Here is a 21,946-nt window from a genome sequence, read left to right on the forward strand (position 1 = left end):
GGGAAAATCGCCCTGTGTGTACTCCCCATAACCCCGACCCCAAAATTTTGAGATTTTAGCCATGTCAGCATCAATATTATGGCATTTACTTTTTGACTACTGCATACCCTTACTTTGTGTAAAAGTTGCAATGTTATTACCATAAAGCAATTGCACTGCCTGTTACCCAATGCCGGGATACCCTTACCAGCAGCCACATATAACCACTGTACGTATGGCATGTTATTACTGTCTCACAGCGTGCCACAGTTTGCTCTCAGCAGCAGCAGTTCCCTCATGTGAAAAGAGTGTGATGGCTCTTTAAGGGAAGAATCACTCCCTCTAGCTCCCTCACTCCATATTCAGCCTCAGTATGCAGCGCTCGTCCTGCATATATTATGTTCATGACGCAGCTGCAAAAAAATGTTCATGTAAAAACTGCATTCAACTTTATAATAAGCGGAGACAGCGGGTGTGTGCGTTTCCCCCGGTAACAGTGCACCGTCCGCAGAAGAGGGAGATGGAGGATGATTAAATATTAATAAGAGGTGTCCCTGCTCCTCCTGGAGCCCCCTCAGCTCCTGCAGATGTCCCCATTGTGCGGGGCCCCGGCAGCGGCGGCACGTGAGCGATGAGCCGCCCCGGGTCACCGGCACCGGAGCTGTGACGTCAGCGCCCGGTTACAGGTGAGTGACAGCGGCGGGTGTACGGATTTGGTGGGTGACCTAAATGAACCGCAGGAGAAAACAATATACAGCAGCCTTTTCTGTTTTGTTAATATGCAATGTCCTTAATTAGCATAATTTATATATTTATGATAGAGGGGGGCGGGCGGGCAGCGCAGGCCTCCGTTTTGCATGGGTTGTGTTATGACTGCAGCCGCAGGACACGGGGGATGTGTGATGAGCAGAGGGGGCGGAATTATGTAGGGGAAGGGGGGGGTTATAATATAGAAGGGAGCTAAGACAAAAAAAAATAACACCCGGCAGCCGTCGCGCGGAGGGATTCTGAGATTGGGCGTTCGCCGCCCGCTCCATTTTTTTCCTTCTCTCCTGCATGGTCTGTGCTGGTGGCTGCAAGTCCCCGGTTAGCGCCGTTGTCTCAGGCGTTGGGGTCATAGCGCTGCCGCCGGGGTTAAAGGGGGAGGGGTGGAGGCCGGAGCGGGGAGAGGTCTGCAGAGTGCGCTATAAATTATGTGTTCCGGGCGGGCGGGTGAGTGAGCGCTGTCCCACCGCTGTGGGCACTCAGGGTATAAGCGGCAGCAGCACCCTGAGGTCTGCTGCTGATTATGTATTCCTGAAGGGCTGAGCTTAGCTATCATTAGCATGCCGTGTACAGGGCTCAGCCACGTCTGACAGACAGCTCGGAGTCTGACAGATCAGCAAGTGTTGCTCCCTGTACCCTGTCTCCCGGGGGGATGGCTCCTGCTTTATAATAATGGCGTCATTGCTCCTAAAATCACCAAATGAGTTCACGTTAGGCCATGTCTGCCCGGTTCCGGGAATGGTCTGTAGGTTTAAGAACCCATTTTTGGTTAAAGTCCAGATGTCATTGGGATGGGGACATTTAGTTGGCTATCATTTAATTAAAATAAGCGTGTTTATAATGCATGTTCAAGGTGTTATCCCTGTGAGTGGGTTAAGCTGTTTAGTGTTTACATATCTGATTGCATCTTTTATATTATTCTTTATATGGTGCCTCACAAAGAACATGAACAAATGATCAAAACAAGAAATCAGTAACTTACAGTACAAGACAATGTAGAATAAGTACACAGTATATAAACATCTGCATCAGCGGACATGGCACTGAAATGGTGGCAGAAAGGGTTAGGTGCCATTGTATGGAGTAGATGATAATCTTGGTAAATGAAAAGCACATGAGGGAAGAGGTCAGACAGGCGGGTGACACAGATGGGGTAGACAGCACTGGGTTAGGATGAAAGATGGCTTGATGAACAAGTGGATCTTGAGAGCCCGTTTGAAGTTTTCCTTCCATGTGAAGTGGTAGATTGTAGCAGAGAAGTTGTGTTTTGGTAAATGTGCAGTGATGCTCTTGGAGGTCTTGACAGATGCAGGTATGCAGTCTATTGCTTGTAGACGCTTGACCCGTGCTGCTCTTGCTAGTGTGAACCCCCCCAAATAAAATAAAAAAGAAATAGAAAATAAATTGAACCAGCACTAGCGTTCATGATGGTAGTGGTAATTGTATTCACACTGACAGCTCTAGGTTAGGGTTTCCATAATATCCATTTAATCCAGGACACAGATGAGTTACACAGGTTCTGCAGCTGGCTAAATTCAAGTCTGCATTTCACCTGGTTGTAGTCAGCCACAGAACACATATACCAGATTAAAGTTATATTATGGCAACCCTACTCTAGGCTATAGCAGGAAGGCTGGGGTAAATCTAATCAGAAATCGCGCGGTGTGGTTTCCTCAAGTCCTAATGTCAGCTAGCCCCAGCCTGTGTTCAGGCCTGAGCTGAATTCTCTAGATGAATTGAGGGGATCCGTTCAATTTGCTGGCTGTTGGGTTCCCAGCAGTCAGGATACCGACACCGGAATCCCAACCAGTGACCATGCTGCCAGCAAGAATCCCGGCAAAACAGGATTATTCCCACTCGTGGGTGTCCATGACACCCATAGAGTGGGAATAGATCCTGTGGCGAGCCACCGAGCCCAGTGCGTGGCAAGCGTTCTGGCGGGCAGGATACTTCGGTATATGGCCATCCGGCATCTCACCCGCTGGTAAATCGAATATAGTCTGAATTGAAGCTGCAAAAAAATGCAGGACCCACTTTCCCCCAGAAAAATAAATGGGCTATTGCTGAAAGCACCAGGGTTTTCTTTCCTGCTGGTGAATATTGTGGTAATAAAGAGTTATGCATTTTTCCTGGTGGCATTGCTGATTCCAGCAATGACTGGCAACAAAATACTGCTTAGGTATGCTGTGCTTGTAGAACTACCAAGATCCCCTGGGACTTGTAGTACATCAGTAAAAAAAACACCTCCCACATCAATTTTATCCACTTATTAGTCACTTGAATCCAGTGGGATCCTCTGTAGTCTTGCATCTTTTAATCCAATGGGATTTACTATTCAAAAAAATAAATCACCAAATTTCAGTGAGCTGCAACATGAATCACAAACCTTTTGATTTGTCAGTAATAAATAACTAAAACAGCTGTTTCACTCTGATTGGTTTGAGCATTAGAAAGCGACACTCTTTTCCCATAGCTGGGTACTGGGTACACACTACATGATATATTGTGTGTTCGATCTAACGGCTGATATATTGCAAGTGAGTCGACAGCCAATATGTCTGTGTGTGACGTCATACATTGACATATAACGCCGGCCATGAAGCACAGCCGATGCCCGCTATAGCTGTAGATATATTGGTACATCTGACTGACGACACAGCTGGGCAGGCAAATTCAAATACAACAGAAAAGTAGGAAAGTGTCTCAAGTGGCGCAATGCAGCTATGGCACCTGATGGTTCAAAATAAATGTCACCACATTTATAACAAGAATAAATACACAGAATGGTGAACCTTCCCAGTACACACAGCGCAAATAAAGGGAAAAGATTACGTTCCTGGTTGGTTGTGTCGGCTCAGATGTCTCTGTCTGGCTTTCCAAGTATGTAGAATCCAACTCGTGAGTATAAAACAGAAAAAAATGAAAGAACAACCAATGTGTAGTATTTCACAATAAAAAAGTCTCTTTAAGTAAATAGATTTTAGATGTCCAGATCCAGCGTACCCCACTCACTCAGTGATAAGTGGATACAAGCATATAAAGGTATCTTTATGCCATCAAATGGTGTGTCAATTCACCCCTGAAGTGCGTTGAGAAGACCGATAGGGGAAATAGAAAGCATCAACTTTATAGAGCGTACCCGAAAACTCACAGGGCAAAGAGGGTTGTAACACATATAAAGGTATCTTTTAAATGCGTTATTCCAGTAGAATACAGCATACCCCAACTCACTCCTGAAGATGCAAAGCAAATCCTATCAAGGTATCTTTGATCTTGATGGGTTTTTCTTCATATGTTCAATCATATATCCTCACAGTTCCACCATAGAAATAAAACAAGAGGAGGAAAAACCCAATGTGTAGTATGTAGAAATTTATATTATACTCTAAATTAAATCTCCTTTTTTTAGATGTTTAATATAGGAGACACAATTTAAGCTCAACTTACACTATATAAAGTAGTAATTTGAGCAAATGTATATAGCCTGATTATATGGTAGTGTAAACCAGGGTAGCGTACCCCAACACTCACGGGAACACCACCAGTCACAAGCACATCAAGGTATCTTTTTTTTTTTTTTTTTTTTTTTTTCCTTTAAAGGTATATAAAAATTATCACAGATGGCGTACCAGCACTCACACGTATAGATCATGCGCCGCTCCTATCAAGGTATCTTTATGCAGTTTGTCAGATAATTTCATTCCAAGTCGTGAGTTTCGGTCTAATAGACCTTTATCAAGATAAAGGTCTATTAGACCGAAACGCGTTGATTATACTACAAGGAGTGTGAGTAACCATTTTTAACTGTATCCATGTGGACTTAGTTTTTATTTTTTTCACTTCCGTTTTTTCATTTTTATTTTTTTAAATATTTTTCTGGGACTTTCTTTTTGTGTTTTATCAATTGTACATTTCACTCACTCCTCTGTGGAGTTTGGGGATTCAATAAATTTTTACCTTTTCTTGGGAAAAAAAACTCACGACTTGGAATGAAATTATCTGACAAACTGCATAAAGATACCTTGATAGGAGCGGCGCATGATCTATACGTGTGAGTGCTGGTACGCCATCTGTGATAATTTTTATATACCTTTAAAGGAAAAAAAAAAAAAAAAAAAAAAAAAAAAAAAAGATACCTTGATGTGCTTGTGACTGGTGGTGTTCCCGTGAGTGTTGGGGTACGCTACCCTGGTTTACACTACCATATAATCAGGCTATATACATTTGCTCAAATTACTACTTTATATAGTGTAAGTTGAGCTTAAATTGTGTCTCCTATATTAAACATCTAAAAAAAGGAGATTTAATTTAGAGTATAATATAAATTTCTACATACTACACATTGGGTTTTTCCTCCTCTTGTTTTATTTCTATGGTGGAACTGTGAGGATATATGATTGAACATATGAAGAAAAACCCATCAAGATCAAAGATACCTTGATAGGATTTGCTTTGCATCTTCAGGAGTGAGTTGGGGTATGCTGTATTCTACTGGAATAACGCATTTAAAAGATACCTTTATATGTGTTACAACCCTCTTTGCCCTGTGAGTTTTCGGGTACGCTCTATAAAGTTGATGCTTTCTATTTCCCCTATCGGTCTTCTCAACGCACTTCAGGGGTGAATTGACACACCATTTGATGGCATAAAGATACCTTTATATGCTTGTATCCACTTATCACTGAGTGAGTGGGGTACGCTGGATCTGGACATCTAAAATCTATTTACTTAAAGAGACTTTTTTATTGTGAAATACTACACATTGGTTGTTCTTTCATTTTTTTCTGTTTTATACTCACGAGTTGGATTCTACATACTTGGAAAGCCAGACAGAGACATCTGAGCCGACACAACCAACCAGGAACGTAATCTTTTCCCTTTATTTGCGCTGTGTGTACTGGGAAGGTTCACCATTCTGTGTATTTAGGCAAATTCAAATGTCCACCCAGCTGTGATGTGAGGACCAACATATTGAGTGGCCAATCAGTAAGTGTATATGTTTACCTGAATTTGGTGCAACGGAGGGTCCACCGTCAAGTTGGCGTAGTGTGTACCCAGCTTTACTTCATGCACACTTGACAGTATCTTCAATGCAAAAAAATAATATTTTGTCTTTGTCAACATTCTTTGCCCTGTTATATTTTTTTGTTGTTGTCTTATGTGTTGAACGTTTCAGGTAACTCAGTTGTCAAGTTTAGATACCATCTGTTGTGCTCACAGTACCAGCAATGTTATTTTGGTTACTTTGGGTAAAATATTTAATAAACTTGAACTACAAGACAAACAGCATTGTTCACGATTCTTCAGTTTATCAAATTTAGTTTAACTGTCAGAAATTAAGTATACTTTATTATGCAACTTCTAATTAGCTATTAGATTTAGTATGTCCAGTGGAAGCTAAATACTGGAAAGGTCTGATTCCTTGCTATAGTTTTCATGCAGATTTGCACCTTAGAGCAATGTTAACACAAAACTGTCATAGGATACTTCTTAGGCTGGGTACACATTATACGTTCCGGGATTATGACCGGCGCCGTGAGCAACAGGACAAGATGGTTGTTCGTACACACTTAATGATTTAGCGAACGATCGTGCACTATAGCGTTCATGGCCGCATTCCGCAGCATGACATCAGCCACCGAGTCGTCTCATCTGCCATGCAGCACAGCAGATGGGATGACAGACATGTTGGCAGGCGGGATTGCACGATAGTGGGTACACGCTATCTGTTGTACGTTATATGCTAGTCTGATCCGCGTGATCGGATGACATCATCTAGTGTGTACCCAGCCTTAGAAGTGACATGGAGAAAATCCTAAGGTTCTATATTGGAAAAGCTGCATGCAGCATTATGACTGCAGTGGTTTGCCAACAGAAAACAGCAAGCTTTACTCAGCCTCAAACAAGTAGATCTAGTTTGGCTGTCCACATGTCATCTAAAGCTTTGTGTTCCATCCATAAAGTATGCTCCTCACTATATTGATCCATTTCATGTGGAAATAATCCAAAATCAGGTGGTTTACAAACTGAAATTACCAACCTTTCTTCGAATTTCCAATTCATTTCACATTTCCCTCCTTAACCCATTGGTCTTGAATCACTTCCATTCCTCTTTGCCTAAGTCTCCTAAGAGTCAGACGCACTGTGGAATTGAATTTAAACTTGGAGGTTTTGTGGCTTCTCTCAGCAGATTTGGTCATCTTCAGTATCTCATCAACTGAAAGAACTTTGGTCCAGAAGAGAGGTCCTGGTGTAATGCCTCTAGTGCGAGCCTTGCACATCAGATTTCCACACAAACCTAAGAGATGTTCAGAGGCCACCCGAAAAGGGGGGGGGGGGGGGGGGGATAGTGTCATGGCTCGTGGTAATGCTGCCAAAACCCATCCTTTTTTACCTGTCTGGTCGCCGGTCAGACTCCGACGCACTGTAAAGGGCCCTACACACTAGAAGACATGACCAATGTGAAAGATGAGCAATGTGGAAGATGAGCAATTTCCCTTGAACTTCCCAGGACCCTGACAAACGAAATTGAGTGTACACACTAAGCAATTTTTCAAACAATTTGAAAGACGAAAGATATCTTTGGAATTGGCACCTTTTTTACATATTTTAATATTGGGGAGGCATTTCTGGGTGTGTGGGCAGGGCTGTAGAAGGGGGAACCAGTGAAGTTTTTTTATCACCCAATGCCCCACCAATTTCCACTGTGCCACCAACGTAATGAAAAATTAATTATAATGGGTTCAGTAATATATATATATATATATATATACAGACCAGAGTGCCCGGCTCTCTCATTAAGACCGTGTTACTGCTTTGGGTGCCTCCACGTATAATAGTCACATAAAGTGCGAAGGTGCAGCACTCCTAGCGGCTTGAATAAAGGACAACAGCAGGGTATGCGTGTAGACAACATTTCAATGCCTTTATTGCGGCAAAAAAGACCTGATGACAATGCCGCAATAAAGGCATTATGCCCTGCTATTGTCCTTTTTCAAGCCGCTAGGAGTGCCGCACCTTTGGAGTTTACATAATAAATAAATATATCTATATATATATCTATATATATATATATATATATATATATAGCAAAGAACTCTCCTGGCAGAGAGAGTAATACGCGGCACAGCAGGATTTGTAAATAATGAAAAAGTTTTACTTCAACGTTTCGGGACACTGTGTCCCATCGTCAGGAAACAAAGCATACATAAAAACATACAATGCATTCTTACCTTATATCCCCTTGGTGCTATGCTCTCCCCCTCGCCTTCACACAGACTGCGCCGGAGCCGGGGTGCCGCCAGCGGGACCAGGAGGGCGTGTCGCAACCTGATGACGTCAGACCCACAGTTCCCGGCGGTTGCTAGGCAACCGTCTGGTGCGTCTCCCTGTTCACAGCGCCGTCTGTAAGAGGCAATAAGGTTAGGAGAGATTGCAATCCACATAACCACCGTGTGATAAACATAAACATGTGTTAACACCAGAAATCAAAATAACATAAACTATGAGAGCAGCATATCAATTTGGGCCGATCACAGAGCATATAATAGTAGATTAACGTAAATCATCAAACATTTACTCAATAAGCTAATAGATGGTATATATAATTCTCTCTATATATCTGAAATTGCAAAGCAAGATGACTCACTGATTCATCACCAATATCACAGGGATAACTTAATACACAGCTAGGCAGTGCAATCAAACTATCTTAAATCAAAGAGTTCCATGTAATTCGTTCATTTAGACCATTCGGTGCAACAGTGTCCAAACGAAAAATCCAGGAGGCTTCCATCCGCAGCACAGCCTTGGTGCAGTCTCCCCCTCTATTGGATACAGGTATCTGATCAATTATCATGTACGTCAGACTTGATAAAGGATGATGCTGATCCCTAAAGTGTGTTGCAACGGGTTGGTCGTTAGATTTGCCATTCAAAGCTGCTTTAATGGCAGAGCGATGGAGTGCCATACGCTCCTTGAACTTGCGCATAGTCATCCCTACGTAATATAATTTACATGGGCAGATGATTATATATACAACATAACGTGCGTCACAAGACAGGCTGTGTCTAATTTTGTATTCCAGTCCAGTATGTGGATGTATAAAGCTGGAACCAGTGAGTAAGAACTTACAGGTTTCACATTTCGGACATTTGTAGCAGCCTAATCTTCCATGGGCAGATCTCTTAGGGGGAATGGTAATGTCTGAATGGACCAGATGGTCACGCAAATTTCGGCCTCTTCTATAGCATGCCATTGGTCGCAAATCCTTAAGTCCAGTTAATGAATGATCAGTGGACACAATCGGCCAAAGGGATTTACATGCCTGTGGTACAAGGGCGCTTGCTGTATCAAATGGGGTTATCCATGGAAAGACATCGGTTCTTGGTCCCTTAGAGGATGTTTGTAGTAGATCAGATCTATTGAGAGCCATGACCCGATTCTTAGTCTGAAGAAGTCTCTTCAAATTGTATCCCCTGTCATGGAATTTGTATAAAACAAGATCGAGTTGATGTGAGAGATCCTGTCTGTCACTGCAGATGCGTGCCACTCTCAACATCTGGGAATAGGGTAACCCATTTTTTAGAGGTGGAGGGTGGTGGCTACTAGCCAAGAGGAGGGTGTTACGGTCAGTTTCTTTGCTGTAAACTGAGGTGGAGACATGCTTGTCTTGTATCTTGATTTCCACATCCAAAAAAGAAATGACCTGTTTGCTCCATTTGTATGTAAACTTAATGGGGTTATCCAGAACATTAATCTCTTGCATCATGGTGGTAAACAAATCCGGACTTCCATCCCATAACATTAAACAAGTCATCTATATAGCGACAGAATAGACGAATATTTTTTTTATATTTTCCAGAAAAGAACAGCTTTTCCTCTTGTTTAAACATATATATGTTTGCATACGCCGGAGCAACCGCCGATCCCATTGCGCAGCCTGCTTGTTGTAGATAGATGTGTCCATCAAACAGAAAGTAATTACGATTCAGGATCAGTTCTAATAATTTAAAAAAAAGGTCAAAATCCATTTCAAAATCTGTGGCATGTCGTACAAGGAAATCTTTAATTGCTTTTAGGCCATCGCTGTGAGGGATAGAGGTATACAGGCTCTCCACATCCATAACACACATAATAGTGTCATCAGAAATGTCAGTTACGTCCAGTAGTAAATTAAAAAAATTTGTGGTATCTTTCAAATATGTTGGGCGCTTGACAATGTGTGGTTGAAGTAATATGTCCAAATACTGAGAGGTTGATACAAACTCCCACGTGCTGATATGATCGGTCGTCCCGGAGGATCCACTAGTCGTTTGTGAATCTTGGGGAGAGTGTATAGTATTGGAATGATGGGATCTGTTTGTGTCAAAGCTGTCTGTAAAGATTGCTCAATCAGTTTCAAATTGGAAGATTCCTGCAGGATAAGATTGAGTTCTTTTTGATATTTAGCAGTAGGTTCAAACGTCAATTTCTTGTATGTGATTTGATCAGAGAGCTGTCGTTGTATTTCTCTGCGGTAGTCATCTATGTTCTGTACGACGATCCCTCCTCCCTTATCAGCAGGTCTGATGGTGATACTCTTATCTTCTTTTCGTGTTTTTAAGGCATTCCACTGTGCTCTACTTAAATTTGAATGTCTCTGAGATGGAGTCGAGGTATAACGAGTAATAGAATCATCTAATAATCTCGTGCAGGTCTTAATGCTTGAATTTGAGGATATCGGATCAAAATTAGAACTAGATCGAGATTGGATGAATTTTGCAGTAGGTTGAATTGCTGGAACAGATGCCCTATCTTGGAAGAACTCGTTAAGTCGTAGTTTCCTATTCAGGCGATGTATGTCGATTTGCCAGTTGAAATCATTATGTGGGACAGTCGGTACAAAAGATAAGTCGTGATTCAGCAATGTCACCTCATTGTCAGTGAGTGGACGGTTAGAAAGATTGAATACTAAATTCACTATTTGGCTTTGTACTTTGTGGTCCCTTTCGTTTTGGCCGCCACGGCGGGTCCTGGATCTTTTGATGTTACAGCCCGACGTGTAATAACCCCTAAAGGGGGCCTCCGATGGTTGTCAGATCCGTCAGATTCGGGTCCTGCGAAATCGCTATCACTCTGAGATGATGGAATTGCTGATGCATTTTGGTTTCTCCGTGAACGCCAGTGCGGCTTTGAGCGTTGGTTATATTGTCTAGACGGTTCGGTTCCAGTTAACCAGCGGTACACACTATTCGTGTCGTAGTCTTGCTGAACAGCCTGTAGTTTAGTTTTCTTACATTTTTGTAATTCCCTTTTGTAGGTGTCAACTTGTGTTTGCAGTTTGTCCCACCAATGATCATGGTCATGATCACTAAGTAATGACGAGTTTGAATCAAGAAGGTCAGCAATCTTAGCTTTAGTACTTTTAAGTTCTTTCCCTGCCTCTTCAATTACAAGAAGCATAAGATCTAGACTGCATTTATTAAGTATTGCAATCCATCTCCTGCAAAAGTCTGGATTTTTCCTACCGATAGGAACATTACGGACACGAAATCCCCGCGGGATAAACTTACGGCGGAAATAGTCCGATAAAGATTGTCTGTGCAAAGTGTAATCTATCTCCTTTTCTCTAACGTCCTAGAGGATGCTGGGACTCCGTAAGGACCATGGGGATAGACGGGCTCCGCAGGAGACATGGGCACTTTAAGAAAGACTTTGGATCTGGGTGTGCACTGGCTCCTCCCTCTATGCCCCTCCTCCAGACCTCAGTTTGATACTGTGCCCAGTGGAGACTGGGTGCATTTCAGGGAGCTCTCCTGAGTTTCCTGTAAAGAAAGTATTTTAGTTAGGTTTTTTATGTTCAGGGAGCCTGCTGGCAACAGGCTTCCTGCATCGAGGGACTGAGGAGAGAGAAACAGACCCACTTCTCTGACTTTCAGGGCTCTGTTTCTTAGGCTACTGGACACCATTAGCTCCAGAGGGATCGGTACGCAGGTCTCACCCTCGCCGTCCGTCCCAGAGCCGCGCCGCCGTCCTCCTCGCAGCGCTGGAAGATAGAAGCCGGGTGAGTATGAGAGGAAAAGACTTCAGAGGCGGCAGAAGACAGCTTGATCTTCATAGAGGTAACGCACAGCAGTGAAGCTGTGCGCCATTGCTCCCATTCACCTCACACACATCGGTCACTGTAAGGGTGCAGGGCGCAGGGGGGGCGCCCTGGGCAGCAATATAAACCTCTCCTGTGGCAAATGTACTTATATACATGTACAGCTGGGCACTGTACATGTATATAAAGAGCCCCCGCCATGTTTTTAACAATTTTGAGCGGGACAGAAGCCCGCCGTCGCGGGGGCAGGGCTTCTCCCTCAGCACTCACCAGCGCCAGTTTTCTCCACAGCACCGCTGAGAGGAAGCTCCCCGGACTCTCCCCTGCTTGATACCATGGTGAAAGAGGGTTTTGAAGTAGAGGGGGGCACATAATTGGCGCATATACATACTTGAAAAGCGCTATTGGGTAAACATTCTGTGTTTTTTCCTGGGTCATATAGCACTGGGGTGTGTGCTGGCATACTCTCTCTCTGTCTCTCCAAAGGGCCTGGTGGGCAACCTGTCTTCAGAAATTAGCTTCCCTGTGTGTGGTGTGTCGGTACGCGTGTGCCGACATGTCTGAGGTTGAAGGCTCACCTAAGGAGGAGGGGGAGTGTATAAATGTAAGGTCTCCGTCGGCAGCGCCGACACCTGACTGGATGGATATGTGGAATGATTTAAGTGCTAATGTTAATTCATTGCACAAAAGATTAGACAAGGCTGAAGCTAGGGTACAGTCAGGGAGTCAACCCATATCTGTCCCAATGTCGCCGGGACCTTCGGGGTCTCAGAAGCGCCCACTATCCCAAATAGTAGACACAGATACCGACACGGATTCAGACTCCAGTGTCGACTACGATGATGCAAAATTACAGCCAAAAGTGGCTAAATGTATTCGATATATGATTATTGCAATAAAAGATGTTTTGCATATCACAGAGGATACGAGGGTACACATGTATAAGGGAAAGAAACCTGAGGTCACCTTTCCCTCCTCACATGAGCTGAACGAATTATGCGAAAAAGCGTGGGAAACTCCAGACAAAAAACTGCTGGTTCCCAAAAGGATTCTTATAGCGTATACTTTCCCGCCAAAGGACAGAATACGGTGGGAATCCTCCCCTAGGGTAGACAAGGCTTTGACACGCTTATCAAAAAAGATAGCGCTCCCATCCCAAGATACGGCTACCCTCAAGGATCCTGCTGACCGCAAGCAGGAGGTTACCTTGAAGTCCATTTACACACATTCTGGTACGTTACTCAGACCGGCAATTGCTTCGGCCTGGGTTTGTAGTGCTGTAGCAGCATGGACAGATTCCTTATCAGCGGATATTGAGACCCTTGATAAGGATACCATTTTAATGACCCTAGGGCATATAAAAGATGCTGTCTTATATATGAGGGATGCTCAAAGAGACATTAGTTTACTGGGTTCCAGAATAAACGCTATGTCTATTTCTGCTAGGCGAGTCTTATGGACCCGACAGTGGACAGGTGATGCCGACTCAAAGAGGCATATGGAGTTTTTGCCTTACAAGGGTGAGGAATTGTTTGGAGAGGGCCTCTCGGACCTCGTCTCCACAGCTACGGCAGGTAAATCGAATTTTTTGCCTTATATTCCCTCACAATCTAAGAAAGTGCCTCATTTTCAAATGCAGTCCTTTCGTTCAAATAAAAGCAAAAGAGTACGTGGATCGTCCTTTCTTGCCAGAGGTAAGGGCAGAGGGAAAAAGCTGCACAGCTAGTTTCCAGGAACAGAAGTCCTCCCCGGCCTCTGCAAAATCCACCGCATGGCGCTGGGGCCCCCCTGAGGGAGTCCGCTCCAGTGGGGGCACGTCTTCGACTTTTCAGCCACATCTGGGTTCACTCACAGGTGGATCCCTGGGCAATAGAAATTGTTTCCCAGGGATACAAGCTGGAATTCGAAGAGGTGCCTCCTCGCCGGTTTTTCAAATCGGCGCTACCGACTTCTCCCCTGGAAAGGGAGATAGTGTTGCATGCGATTCACAAATTGTGTCTTCAACAAGTGGTGGTCGAGGTTCCCCTGCTTCAAAGAGGAAGGGGTACTACTCAACTCTGTTTGTGGTCCCGAAACCGGACGGTTCGGTCAGACCCATTTTGAATTTAAAATCCCTGAACCTTTACTTAAAACGGTTCAAATTCAAAATGGAATCGCTCAGAGCGGTCATCGCCAGCCTGGAAGGGGGGGATTTTATGGTATCTCTGGACATAAAGGATGCATACCTGCATGTTCCCATATATCCTCCTCATCAGGCGTACCTGAGATTTGCGGTACAGGATTGTCATTACCAATTTCAGACGTTGCCGATTGGGCTTTCCACGGCCCCGAGAATTTTCACCAAGGTAATGGCGGAAATGAAGGTGCTCCTGCGCAAGCAGGGTGTCACAATTATCCCGTACTTGGACGATCTCCTCATAAAAGCGAGATCACAGGAGAAGTTGCTGAACAGCGTATCACTTTCACTGAAGGTGTTACAGCGACACGGTTGGATTCTCAATATTCCAAAGTCGCAGCTGAATTTTACGACTCGTCTGCCCTTCTTGGGCATGATTCTGGACACAGACCAGAAAAGGGTTTTTCTTCCGATAGAAAAAGCGCAAGTCAAGAACCTGTTGAAGCCAAAACAAGTGTCAGTGCATCATTGCACTCAAGTCCTGGGAAAAATGGTGGCGACGTACGAAGCCATTCCCTTCGGCAGGTTCCATGCAAGGACTTTCCAATGGGACCTATTGGACAAATGGTCCGGGTCACATCTGCAAATGCATCAGCGGATCACCCTGTCCCCCAGGGCCAGGGTATCTCTTCTGTGGTGGCTGCAGAGTGCTCACCTTCTAGAGGGCCGCAGGTTCAGCATTCAGGATTGGATCCTGGTGACCACGGACGCGAGCCTCCGAAGTTGGGGAGCAGTCACACGGAAGAAATTTCCAAAGCCTTTGGTCAAGTCAAGAGACTTGTCTTCACATCAACATCCTGGAACTAAGGGCCATATACAACGCCCTACGTCAAGCGGAGACCTTACTTCGCGACCGACCAGTTCTGATCCAGTCAGACAACGTCACCGCAGTAGCTCATGTAAACCGCCAGGGCGGCACAAGGAGCAGAGTGGCGATGGCGGAAGCCACCAGAATTCTTCGCTGGGCGGAGAATCATGTAAGCGCACTGTCAGCAGTGTTCATTCCGGGAGTGGACAACTGGGAAGCAGACTTCCTCAGCAGACACGACCTGCATCCGGGAGAGTGGGGACTTCATCAGGAAGTCTTCGCACAGATTGCAAGTCGGTGGGGACTGCCCCAAATAGACATGATGGCGTCCTGTCTCAACAAAAAGCTACACAGGTATTGCGCCAGGTCAAGAGATCCTCAGGCGGTAGCTGTGGACGACCTAGTGACACCGTGGGTGTTCCAGTCGGTCTATGTATTTCCTCCTCTTCCTCTCATACCCAAGGTGTTGAGAATAATAAGAAAAAGAGGAGTGTGTCACGTCTAGCAGAGTTTGAGGATCTGGCAGCTGAGATTTGCCCGAGGAGGTAGCAGGCTGTGAATGAACCAGATGAGAGGGCTGGATATAGTTCCTTCGCAAGGGACACGGAGCAATGAAGAACGTAGGCGGGGTTTGAGAGTCAATGTAAAGTATTTATTATATACAGGGCTGAGGTAGAGAACCGAGGCTGGAGCACGATGGTTAAGACGTGGCTGAAGGCAAAGAACTGTGGACTGTGATTTGAAAGACGAGACTGAAGATAATAAACTGCAGGCGGTGGTCGGTGGTACAAAGGCGTGGCTGGTGAAGGAGATCTGTGGAGTGTGGCTTGAAAGACGAGGCAGAAGACCCGGGGCCGACTGTGCCCAAAAAGTCTTATTGGACCGGGTTTTCCAGGGGCGCTTCCACAGGCAGTAGCAGGGTAGGAACGGCAGGGCTGCAGCAGCAACAGAGAACCGACCAAGCAGGATCAGGAGGAACCAGAATACAGCAGGAATCCTGGGAGCACAGTCTAAAGCACCTACAACAGGGTTGTAACTTGAAGCACTGGCATCCTAAACCAGCCACCTTTTATAGGGAGAGCTTCCCCTGGATTGGCTGGAATAGACAGAAAACAGGAACTATGCTCAAAACTTGGTCTCCAACATGGCGGCGCCCAGTAATGCAGACCTTTTTGCAAAGCCACATTGCTCACTGCCCCTGGTCTCCTAGCAATGGCTCAGCAAGAGCGACCCACTGTAGCGACGTCCCGCCGCCACGAGCGGACCCCCTCACCGCCGCTACTGCTGCCCACGGATCTGGCGCAGCAGCCCACCTCCGCCACTGCCCGCACATCGCCAAGGAAGCCAGCCCCGCGACCCCAGCGTACCAGTAAGACTCCGGACGCTGACAGTGTGAGAACAATACTTATTGTTCCGGATTGGCCACGAAGGACCTGGTATCCGGATCTGCAGGAAATGCTCACAGAAGATCCGTCGCCCTTCCTCTAAGACAGGACCTGTTGCAACAGGGTCCCTGTCTGTTCCAAGACTTACCGCGGCTGCGTTTGACGGCATGGCGGTTGAACGCCGGATCCTAGCGGAAAAAGGTATTCCGGATGAGGTCAATCCTACGCTGATAAAGGCTAGGAAGGACGTGACATCTAAACATTATCACCGAATATGGCGAAAATATGTTTCTTGGTGTGAGGCCAGGAATGCTCCTACGGAAGAATTCCATCTAGGCCGTTTTCTTCACTTCCTACAAACTGGAGTGAATTTGGGCCTAAAAATTAGGCTCCATTAAAGTTCAGATTTCGGCCTTAAACATTTTCTTTCAAAAGGAATTGGCCTCTCTACCTGAAGTACAGACTTTTGTGAAGGGAGTACTGCATATTCAGCCTCCTTTTGTACCTCCGGTGGCGCCTTGGGACCTTAACGTGGTGTTAAGTTTCCTTAAGTCACATTGGTTTGAACCACTTAGTACAGTGGAGTTGAAATATCTCACTTGGAAGGTGGTCATGTTGTTAGCCTTGGCTTCGACTAGGCGAGTTTCGGAATTAGCGGCTTTATCACATAAAAGCCCCTATCTGGTTTTCCATATGGATAGAGCGGAATTGCGGACTCGTCCTCAATTCCTACCTAAGGTGGTCTCATCCTTTCATATGAACCAACCTATTGTCGTGCCTGTGGCTACACGTGACTTGGAGGATTCCGAGTCCCTTGATGTGGTCAGGGCTTTGAAAATTTACGTGGCCAGAACGGCTAGGATCAGAAAAACAAGCACTGTTTGTCCTGTATGCAGCCAACAAGGTTGGCGGCCCTGCTTCAAAGCAGACCATTGCTCGCTGGATCTGTAACACGATTCAGCAGGCGCATTCTACGGCAGGATTGCCGTTACCAAAATCGATCAAGGCCCATTCCACTAGGAAGGTGGGCTCGTCTTGGGCGGCTGCCCGAGGGGTCTCGGCACTACAGCTGTGCCGAGCTGCTACTTGGTCGGGGTCAAACACCTTTGCAAAGTTCTATAAGTTTGATAGCCTGGCTGAGGAGGACCTCCTGTTTGCTCAATCGGTGCTGCAGAGTCATCCGCACTCTCCCGCCCGTTTGGGAGCTTTGGTATAATCCGCATGGTCCTTACGGAGTCCCAGCATCCTCTAGGACGTTAGAGAAAATAAGATTTTAAACCTACCGGTAAATCTTTTTCTCGTAGTCCGTAGAGGATGCTGGGCGCCCGTCCCAAGTGCGGACTACTTCTGCAAGACTTGTATATAGTTTTGCTTACATAAGGGTTATGTTATAGTTTTCATCGGTCTTGGACTGATGCTATGTTGTTTTCATACTGTTAACTGGTTAGTATATCACAAGTTATACGGTGTGATTGGTGTGGCTGGTATGAATCTTGCCCTTGGATTAACTAAAATCCTTTCCTCGTACTGTCCGTCTCCACTGGGCACAGTTTCTCTACCTGAGGTCTGGTGGAGGGGCATAGAGGGAGGAGCCAGTGCACACCCAGATCCAAAGTCTTTCTTAAAGTGCCCATGTCTCCTTCGGAGCCCGTCTATCCCCATGGTCCTTACGGAGTCCCAGCATCCTCTACAGACTACGAGAAAAAGATTTACCGGTAGGTTTAAAATCTTATTTTTTCTAAATCTCAATAACATGTGGTAAAGATCTTCAGCTGTGATATCTTCAAAATCACCCTCTTTAAATAGGATGTTTGCAGCCTCATCATCGGTAAAGGAGAGAGTTTCTCCAATTGGTAGAATCAATGATGCAAATTCAGTACCATCCATAGCCATGGAGGGAGTCGATGCCATAGGAGATTGCTTACTCATAACAAAACCGTGAATAATCACCAATAAAAATGAGAAAATAAAAATAACAACGATGCTTGAAGATATGTAGGTAATGTCCACATTCAAATATGCAGAGGTGCCTTATCCCTAGGGTGTCCTTTAGCACGGACAGTCCAATTGGTAGTTGTACAGCTGGATCGGCACTCTTATAATGGAATAAATACCTGCGTGCCTTCGTAAGAAATGTTTACACAGCAAAGAACTCCTGGCAGAGAGAGTAATACGCGGCACTGCAGGATTTGTAAATAATGAAAAGGTTTTACTTCAACGTTTCGGGACACTGAGTCCCGTCGTCAGGAAACAAAGCATACATAAAAACATACAATGCATTCTTACCTTATATCCCCTTGGTACTATGCTCTCCCCCTCGCCTTCACACAGACTGCGCCGGAGCCGGGGCGCCGCCAGCGGGACCAGGAGGGCGTGTCGCAACCTGATGACGTCAGACCCACAGTTCCCGGCGGTTGCTAGGCAACCATCTGGTGCGTCTCCCCGTTCACAGCGCCGTCAGCGTACACTGATGCTGAGCCACCTATGCAGATCATTAAGGGTTCGCCTGCTAAGTGATTTGTCCCCGAACCTGAGCATCTGATTTTCCATGTGCTAATTTTCAGATTACAAGGCTTGACTGAGTGACCAATCTGAAGTCATAGTGACCTATAGGGTCTTATCATCAAGCATTCAAGAACGAGCTATTGAGATTGTGGTTCCGTACATTATTCATACTTACCATTTAGTCGAGATTCACTCCTGATGAAGTCTTGGAGAAAAGACGAAACGCGTTGGTTTGTTTCCTTATGAAGCTTTTCTGATTCAGTAAAAAGGAAAAAGCGGTTATCATTGAATATCATCTGCAAAATTGTTACCATGGTCATTTGATCTGGAAAAAGGGTGAAATGATTTACCACACCTTCTCGGTACAAATATTGATTGTATGTTTTTACGATAATAAGAAGTTTTTAGATGGAACATGACACTTATGTTTTATGAGTGAAACCCATTAAAGGGTCTGTTTATAATATTAAGCATTTATACTGTTGGCGCCAATTCTTCTTTTGTGCTTTGTATATGTGTATATATATATATATATATATATATATACTGCTCAAAAAAATAAAGGGAACACTAAAATAACACATCCTAGATCTGAATGAATGAAATATTCTTATTAAATACTTTGTTCTTTACATAGTTGAATGTGCTGACAACAAAATCACACAAATATTATCAGTGGAAATCAAATTTATTAACCCATGGAGGTCTGGATTTGGAGTCACCCTCAAAATTACACATAATCAAAACAGGAAAACAGTGACTTACAGTTGAATACATAGGACAAGTACAGGGTAACTTAGCATAACTACACCAGTAAACGACATAGAGATAAGTTCCAAGGTGGCCAAAAAACTGCGGGATTTGGGCAGTTGAGGATTATTAAAGTAAGAAAAGGATAAGCACATGAGGGAAGAGGGCCCTACTCGTGAGAGCTTACATTTATAGGGTAGGGGTAGACAGACAGGGGTGACACAGATGGGGTACATAGAGAGCGTGGAACAGAGGGTTAGGATGAGATTTGGCTGGGTTTGGTAAAGAAGTTAGTCTTACGCAGGGACGTGCAGTCAGGGGAGGCAGTGCCTCCCCTGTCATAAATTATTAAAATAATGCAAAGAAGATACTTATGACACAGATTCTGTGTTATAAGTATCTGCTTTAGGCTGTGTATTATCCTAATAATTTTACCCTTAAAAAACAGTTTTAAATGTGTTTCGGAGGCACCGTTCTCGGTGCCTCCCGACGTCAGTGAGAAAGGTCCGGAAGCGGGGGGCGGGGCGGGGCCAAGCATTGGGCAGTGAAAGCCCATTAAAAAAAGACCTATAAGCGGCACCTACTAGCAGTGCCGCTTTGACAGGGGCGTGCTTTCAGCTCATATGATAGCACGCCCTGTCACTGAAGAAGATAGGATTGTGCAGTGGGAGGGCCGGCCCCATCATTAACCATGGACCTTGTACAGTGCTGCGTAAGGCGCGGGCACCACCTTTAGGAGGGCACCGCAGCCCGATATAACCATGCCGCAGTGAGTTCTTCTGTTTCCCCCATCCCCCTGGTGTCCCCACTACCAGCAGAGCCAGCGCACACAGTCCCCTCTGTTTCCACTCGTCCCTGCAGATGGCGCGCACAGATCCCTGTGTCCCCCCTGGTGTCTCTCGTGGTTCCCCGCTGCTGGCGAGAACACTCTTGGCCAGGACAGCGGGACCCCACGGAGCATCGGCAGCAGCAGTTTGCGGTCCCCGATTGCTGGCTCAGGAGGCGCGCACGGCCGGCTTGGGAATGCCCTGGGCACAGAGCTGCTTTCCCGCATCTGTAGGATACCGCAGTGCAGCCAGGGTTAGCGGGGCGCATACAGGGTCTGCACGGCTTCACACCCCGGGTGAGTCTCAGCCTAAGTTCTGTGCCCCATGCAGTGTCTGATCTGTCTTTGCCCGGCGCCGTGTATTCTGCATTGGGCATACAGCGCCTTTCTGTACATAGCGCCCATACTACACTGTTGTGTGAGAGCGCTATGTAGGAGATACTGCATATCCCAGCCCAGAGACGCAGCAATGGGTGAGAGCAGCGCCTTATCTGTAAGTACCCCAGGCTGTGGGGTGAGCACTGGCCAGCGGAGAAGGACGAGGCCCAATGTATGTGGAATCCTGCTGGCTTCCCAGATGCAGTCCCTATGGAAAGGTAATATGTACATCTGGGTGTCCCTGTGTGCAGCACTGCCTGCTGCCTGTACTCGTGTGTACTCCATTACTCTCTATTATCTCCACCATGTATGTAACAGCAGCTAATTAGCAGCATTTCTGCGCTCTGGAAGTATCACTGATTAGGTAAATGCTGCTTATTTGTGGAGAAAGTAATCCCTCCCATGAAACTGTCCTCAGTGTATTTGCTATGAAAGTTTGCTGGTGATTGCAGGCAATGTGCTGCCATACATCGCCGCAGTATATGCCTGCACACATTTCCGACTGTTACCGTAGCGCAACATTGCTAATGTTTCCTGCGTACGTCTAGAGAGTGAGAGGAAAAACGAGCGATGTTCCTGGTGGCGATGTGACAACCCAATGCTTTTATGATTTCAAATACTTATGTTTATGGGAGGGGGGGGGGGGGGGCATGTGGCCGCAGTGGCCCATGCTGAGTCTGCCCGGCTGACAGGGGACCGTGTAAGGCAGATGCAGACTGCTGCTGGGCTCTATGGCAGGAGGATTACTGCAGCAATGGACAGCCACAGAGTTGTGAAAACGGTGCGGAGACAGCGGGGAGAGATCTGAAAAGATCCCTCACCTGCACAAGCTTCTGCATCAGGGACGGCGGCAGTAACTGGCAATGGCTTCGGGGTGGTAGCGGGCATGCAGCACGGTGTCGAGATGGGTCAACGGCGAGACTCGGCAAACATTATGGATGCAGTGCCTCACCAGCTACTGACCTCACTGCACGCCACTGGTCTTAAGGGCCAGTTTGAAGTTTTGTAGAGAGGTGGAGAGCCTGAGGGGGAGAGGTAAAGAATTCCAGAGAAAGGGAGCAGCACGTGAAAAATCTTGGCGATAGGAGTGGGAGGAAGTAATGAGAAGACAGGAGAGTTGACATGCATTAGCAGAGCGAAGAGGGTGGGTGGGAGAGTAAAGGGAGATAAGGTCAGAGATGTAGATGGGAGAAGAGTGGGTGAGTGCTTTGTAAGTGAGTGTGAGAAGTTTGAATTGGATTCTGAAAGGGAAGGGAAGCCAGTGAAGGGCTTGTAAGAGAGGGGAGGTGGA

General features: G+C 45.7%; 1 protein-coding gene across 4 annotated transcripts in view; it reads left to right on the forward strand.

The window, feature by feature from the left end:
* Nucleotides 1-341: 341 nt before the first annotated feature.
* Nucleotides 342-21,946, forward strand: part of POU6F1 (POU class 6 homeobox 1) — a 208,363-nt gene continuing 186,758 nt past the window's right edge. For all 4 annotated transcript variants that reach the window (XM_063952285.1, XM_063952284.1, XM_063952288.1 and 1 more), the window contains exon 1: nt 342-665. The gene's annotated coding sequence lies outside the window, so the exon portion shown is untranslated. The remainder of the gene's footprint in view (nt 666-21,946) is intronic.

Source organism: Pseudophryne corroboree, chromosome 2 (assembly GCF_028390025.1).
Source record: "Pseudophryne corroboree isolate aPseCor3 chromosome 2, aPseCor3.hap2, whole genome shotgun sequence".
NCBI lineage: Eukaryota > Metazoa > Chordata > Amphibia > Anura > Myobatrachidae > Pseudophryne > Pseudophryne corroboree.